A 7,134-nucleotide genomic window follows, 5' to 3' on the forward strand; every position below is an offset into this window, starting at 1 on the left:
CTTCCGATCTGCCCAGATTCTGCCTCCACATGGTGAAGCCTTTGAGAGGGAACTGACCTGATTCTAACCACTCTAACAGCTATCAAAATACCTGAAAGCAAATCCTGAATCCATCACTCTAGAGTCCAGCCTTGGAAGACAAAAGAACAATGAGGAGGAACCCAATAGAGGGATGCTGTTGGAAGCCCTTGTCAAGAAATTCCAATGGACTCATATGAACATTTGAAAATTGCCATGTTCTGACTTTTTTCTAGTTCCCTGTCTAGAACTTATAATGCTTAATTCCTCTTGCCTTTACTTCTCCTGAGTCAAAGATTTTCTTTCCCCTCTACAGATAAGAGTTATGCAATTTGGGAGTCTTTTAGATAGACCCACTGAAGGGGTACTCCAATTGCCTCACCCAGCATCCCTGTTCAGCATGGAAGAAGCCAGAGCGGTCTGCATCCCAATCCCTATTGACAATTTAGGTAACCCCTTCAAAGGATGGTGTGATAAGAATAGGAGGTAGGAATTGGCTAGGCAGTTAGGGTAAAAAGACCCCAAAGAAAAGTAGCCAGATTCTTGGCTAAAAGTCACAATGTGCTTGGGCCTCTTAGCAACATACTTCATTCCAAAGTCTAAAAATGTCAAAAGTATTTGGGAGCTTTTATCTAATCCTTAAAAGATTTTAGGGTTACCTCTTCAGAGGGGGGAATGTTAGAGTAGTAAAAAGCCCCATTAAAAAAAACAAGAGTACATGAAGTTGTCAGAAAAAAATTGATGGGGCGATATGGGAGGAGTTGGAGGGGAGAGCAGGCGTGGATTTGATCAGAACACTTATATGCATGTATGAAATTCTCAATAAAGTTATATTTTTTTTAAAAAAAAAAAAGAAAAAGATCCCAGCACTCGGGAGGCAGAGGCAGGCCGATCTCTGTGAGTTCAAGGCCAGCCTGGCCCATATAGTAAGTTCCAGGACAGCTGGGGCTACAGGGAGACCCTGTCTCAAAAAGACCAAAAAAAATTGGTTGTGTACATATGTGTATGTGCATGTGTATGTATGTGTGTATGTGTGTGTGCAGAGGCTGGAGCACCTCAGGTGTCCTGTCCTGTCACTTACCACCTATTCCCTTGAACCTTGAGACAGGGTCTCTCACTGAACCTGGAGGTAGGCTGACATCCAGCAAGCCCCAGCAATCCTCCCCACACAGTACTGAAGTTACAGATGCCGGCTCACAACCACACCTAGCTTTTTATGTGGGTTCTGGAGATCTGAACTCGAATCCTTATGCTTGTTCGTATGCACACTTACCTGCTGAACTACCTCCCCATCTTCCAATTCACTGTTTATTTTATTTTGTTTATTTTATTTTATTTTTTTTTGAGACAGGGTCTCCTTGTAGCTCCAGCTGTCCTGGAACTCACTATGTAGACCAGGCTGGCCTCAAACTCACAAAGATCCACCTGCCTCTGCCTCCCAAGTGCTGGGATTAAAGGCATGTGCCACCACACCAAGCCTGTTTATTTTTTAAGTTTTTATTTTTTTAACTGAACATCAGTTTTATTCTTTTCCATTTAAAATAGGTCAGAACAGGAAGTTTATTGAACTTCAGTTTATTTTTTAATTAAAAATTTTTATTTATTTTTATTTTATGTGTGTGTATTGCCTGCATGTAGGTAAGTGCACCCATGTTGTGCAATGCCCACAGAGGACAGAAGAGGCTGTTGGATCCCCTGGGACTGGAGTTATGGACAGTTGTTAGCTGCCATGTGGGTGCTCGGATTTGAACCTGGGTCTTTCTGCAAGAACTACCAGTGTTCTTAACCACTGAGCCATCTCTCCAGCCCTATTTTTTAATTTCTAATTGAATTTTTGTGTATCTCATACACAACATCTTGACCATTTTTATACTGCCTTCCCCATCGGCACCCTCCCATAGTGTCCCCCCAACACTAAATTTCATGCATTCTGTCATTTATGTTAAGGCCTATGAAGTCAAGTTAGTAGCCCCTGACGTCCTTCAGTGAAAGTTCATTCATTGGGATCTAGTCTGCATATCTTTTTTTTTTTGGTCTTTTTGAGACAGGGTCTCCCTGTAGCCCCAGCTGTCCTGGAACTCACTATGTAGACCAGGCTGGCCTCAAACTCACAAAGATCCACCTGCCTCTGCCTCCCAAGTGCTGGGATTAAAGGCGTGAGCCACCACGCCCAGCTTGCCTATCTTTTTTTGTTGTTTTTGGTTTTTGTTGTTTTGATTTCTGGTCTTTTTGAGACAAGGTGTCCCTATAGCCCCAGCTGGCCTGGAACTCACTATGTAGACCAGGCTGGCCTTGAACTCACAGATATCTGTCTGCCTCTGCCTCCTGGGATTAAAGGCATGCACCACCAGGCCTGGCACATTTAAAAAAATATTTATTAATTTTTTAACAGAGCATAGGGTAGGGGTTTATTTACAGAAGAGTGGGTGCCCCCACACTTACAGCTACACCATAATGAGGGTGTATTTAAGTCCACACTCAAATACAGATACTGTGACCTCCTGACAGCAGCACAAAATGGTGAGAGAGGTGCCTCTTGGTGTTCTTGGCTTATATATCCTTTGCCTCTCCCCAGCACTTTTTTTTTTTTAATGTGTTTTTCTTGCATGCATGCAATGCCCTCAGAAGCCAGAAGAGGGCATCAGATTCCCTGGAACTAGAGTTATAGATGGATGTTAGCAGACATGTGGATGCTGGGAACCGAACCTGTGTCCTCTGGAAGAGTAGCCAGCACTCTTAGTTGCCCAGTCATCTCTTGAGGGTACTGCTATGCATATCTCCAGCTTTCCATCCTCCTGCCTCAGTCTCTCCAATGCAGGAATCACAGGGGTGCGCCACTAGACCCAGTCTCCATTTGGCTTCTGATCAGTTGCTGGCTGACTTCCCTAGGATTAGTGACTATTCTACTTTGGGAGAACTGATGGTCCTAACAGGTGACTTAAATGACATATATTTGTATCACCCTGCATCCTAGATGGGGTCCTGAGGAACAGACCCTGAGATAGAGACTTGCACACAGAGGTTTGAGGGGAAGATGCACCCCCCAAAAAACAGAGAGGCAGGTCTGACTGGAAAGAAAAGTTGACATGGGGCTGGAGAGATGGCTCAGCGGTTAAGAGCACTGGCTGTTCTTCCAGAGGACCCAGGTTTGGTTCCCAGCACCCATATGGCAGCTAACTATCCTATCTCCACTTCCATGGGTTCTGACACCCTCTTCTGGCTTCCTCTGGCATTTCATGACACAGGTGCACTTACATACATGCAGGCAACACACTTAGATCATAAAATAAAAATAATAAAATTAAAAAGAAAGACAAGCTGACACTTGATACAGTTGTAAGAAATCCTGCCACAAGGACTGGGGATGTGGCTCAGCTGAAGAGTGCCTGCCTAGCATGCCTGAGGCCCTGGTGTGGTGGCAATGCCTGTAACCCCAGCACTGGGGGAGGTGAAAACAGAAGGATCAGGAGTTCAAGGTCATCTTCCTCTACACAGGACTCCATGAGGGGAAAGTCAAGATCCCTGACTCAGTACTATGCGGAGTTCTGGCACTGGGCTGGCTCTTTAACTTCATGCCAGGCTCAGGCAGAGGAGCCAGGCCCTTGAATACAGGCTCTCTGGTGTGTGTAATCTGGAGTCACAGGTGTCCTGTGGCAGTGTGCCCTTCACAGAGGGTCAAAGTGCTGTGCCTATCCTCTGCTTTCAGCACTGTTCGCTCTGTCTGCCAGAAGGACCTGTCCAGGAGACCGCCCTGCACATTTCTTATTATCAAAAAAATCAAAACAGGGCTGTAGAGATGGCTCAGCAGTTAAGAGCACTGGCTGCTTTTGCAGAGGACCCAGATTCAATTCCCAGCACCCATATGGCTGCTAACAACCATTTATTTATTAGTTTTATTTTACATGTATGAGTGTACTGCCTACATGTATGTAAATGCACCCGTGTAGTGTTGTGCATAATTCCAGTTCCAGGGGATCCAATGCTCTCTTCTGACCTCCTCCAGCATTGCACGATACAGGTGCATTTACATATATGCAAGCAATACACACAAAATAAAAATAATAAATAAAATATTAAAAAATCAAAACAGACTTTTTTCTTAAAAAATTATTCTAAGGGGCTGGGTGTGGTGGTGCACTCCTTTAATCTCAACACTTGGGAGGCAGAGGCAGGCAGATCTCTGAGTTCGAGGCAAGCCTGGTCTATATAGCAAGTTCCAGGCCAGCTGGGGCTACAGGGAGACTCTGTCTCAAAAAAGAAAAGACAAAAGAAAAGTAAATAAATAAAAAATAAAGGGGGGAGATGGGCTGAAGAGATGACTCAGTGGTTAAGAGCACTGGCTGCTCTTGCTGAGGACCTAGATTCAGTTCTCAGCACCCACATGGTGGATAACCACTGTCCTTAACTCTAGTTCCAGGGGATCCAATGCCCGCTGGCCTCCACAGGTATTGCACACACGTGATGCACTTACATACATGCAGGCAAACCACTCATACACATAAAATTAAAAAGGAAATAAGTTGAGTGTGGTGGTGCATGCTTGTAATCCCAGCACTTGGGAGGCAATGGCAGGCAGATCTCTGCGAGTTCAAGGCCAACCTGGTCTACAATTGCGAATTCCAGGGCAGCCAGGGCTACAAAGTGAAATCCCATCTTAAAAAAAAAATAAGAATAAAAAAATAAACCCTCAGGAGACAAAACATGGTACAGAAAGAATCGGGGTTTATTCAAGGTCTGGCCTTGAGATGACAGAATAGCTACTGTCCTCAGAGCTCCAAATGGGGACATCAGGGACAGTGCAGGCAAGGGGTTGTGGGGACAGTGAGCTAGAAGGTGGCCTACTCAGCGGGCTCCTCCTTATCTAGGACCAGTGTCTTTTTTCTCTTCCTTTCTCTCTGGCCAGAACATTTCAACAGACCTTGACCTCCTGAGGTCTAGTTACAAATATTTTTCTGCAATTAAAGGGCACAGCAACTGACCTACTTTGTGCTAGAGGCACCAGCTTCAAGATCAGGGCGAGGCGCTTGTCACTGATGTTACCTGAAGGTCACCATATGTATTTGGTTCTAGCATTCTGAAAGAAGATGACTTAGCAGTTAATAACAATCATTTGGGTGTGGCTTCTCTTTAGCATTTAGGCAAAGAGAGGTCTAGTAAAAGTCAGCCAAGGACACCCCAAAAGGATAGTCTCTTTCAGTGTGACTTTGTGTATGGAGGGAGTGTGTGGTGCACACATGTGAGTGTACAGGTGCAGGTGCGCACTCACATATGCAGAGGCCAGAGTAGGCTGGCCACTGAGCTCTCAGGAATCTGTCTCCATCTGCTAATGCTGGGGTTATAGGCATGTATCACCAAGTCCAACTTTTTATATGGGTGCTGAGGATTCAAACTCAGTTCCTCATACTTGCAGAGTGAGCACTCTTATCCAGGGAGCCATCTCCTCAGCCTCCTGCAATGTCACATGCTAATTCATATATAAAACATTTTTTAACATTTAAAAATTTTTTTTGGTCTTTTTTTTTTTTTTTTTTTTTTTTTTTAAAAAAAAAAAAAAAAAAAAAATTTTTTGAAACATGGTCTCCCTGTAGCCCCAGCTGACCTAGAACTCGCTATGCAGACCAGGCTGGCTTTGAATTCACAGAGATCTGCCTGTGTCTGCCTCCCAAGTGCTGGGATTCCAGGTATAAGTTACCATGCCTGGCTTTTAGCTTCTTTTAAAAAATATTAAGACACACAGGGCGGAGAGATGGCTCAGCAGTTAAGAGCACTTACTGCTGTTCCAGAGGACCCTAGCTCAGTTCCCAGCACCACATGAATGTAACCCCAGCTCCAAGGGGATCATTTGGAATTTGAGCTCCAGGGGATCTGATGCCCTCTTTTGGACTCTGCAGGTACCTATACTCATAGGGCCTACATGCACATAAATCTTTCAGCGCCTGGTGTAGTAGTAGTGCACGCCTTTAATCCTAGCACTCAGGAGGCAGAGAGTGGTGGATCTCTGTTATTTCAAGGCCAGCCTGGTCTATATAGTGAGTTCCAGGCCAGCTAGGGCTCTATAGTGAGACCCTGTCTCAAAAAACCGAGTAATAATAATAATAAATCTTTTAAAAAAAGAAGACTGGAAAGGCTGGGGGGATGTCTTGCTGGGTAAAGCACTTGCTGTTCTAGCAGGTGGATTGTGTTCAGATCCCCAGAACCCACATAAAAACTGGATGTGGCTGCACATGGGAACCCCAGCACTGAGAGAGAGGGAGTGCCGACAGGGGGAGTCCCAGAGTCCCCTGGCCAGTCAGTCCAGCCAAATGGTGAGCTCTAGGTTCATTGAAACACCCTTCTTAAAAATAAGGTAGAGCGGGATAAAGGAAAACACCCAAAGTTGACTTCTTCTGGCCTCCACACAGGCGTGCACAGGCAAGCATACCCACATCCACACTAACACACAGGCATTCAACACACACACACACACACACACACACACACACACACGCAGAGGACTGAGATGGTAAAGGAGGATTAGGAATTCAAGGACATCTTTGACTGCACAGTAAGTTAGAGGCCAGCCTGGACTAAATGAGATCATATTTCCAAAAATATAAATTGAGCAATCAAGATGGCTCAGTGGCTAAAGGCACTTGCTGCCAAGCTTGATGAGACTTTGATATCTGGGAGGCATGTGACAGAAGGAGAGAATCAACTCCTGAAAGTTGTCCTCTAACCTCACATGAGTTCCTCTTTCCCCCAAAGTAAGTGTAATATAAAAAAATTAAATAAGGGCTGGAGAGATGGCTCAGAGGTTAAGAACACTGGTTGTTCTTGCAGAAGACCCAGGCTCAAATCCCAGCACCCACATGGCAGCTAACAACTGAATATAACTCCAGTTCCAGGAGATCCAACAGCCTCTTCTGTCTTCCACGGGCATTGCACGACACGCGGGCACTTATTTACATGCAGGCAATACACGGATACACATAAAATAAAAATAAAATATTTTTTAAAAAATTAAAAGGTGACGCACGTCTTTATTCCTAGCACTTGGGAGGCAGAGGCAGGTGGATCTTTGTGACCTCAAGGCCAGCTTGGTCTACATAGTGAGTTCCAGGACAGCTGGGGCTGCAG

This window comes from Nannospalax galili, unplaced genomic scaffold (genome assembly GCF_000622305.1).
Source record: "Nannospalax galili isolate Female #2095 unplaced genomic scaffold, S.galili_v1.0 scaffold886, whole genome shotgun sequence".
Lineage (NCBI taxonomy): Eukaryota > Metazoa > Chordata > Mammalia > Rodentia > Spalacidae > Nannospalax > Nannospalax galili.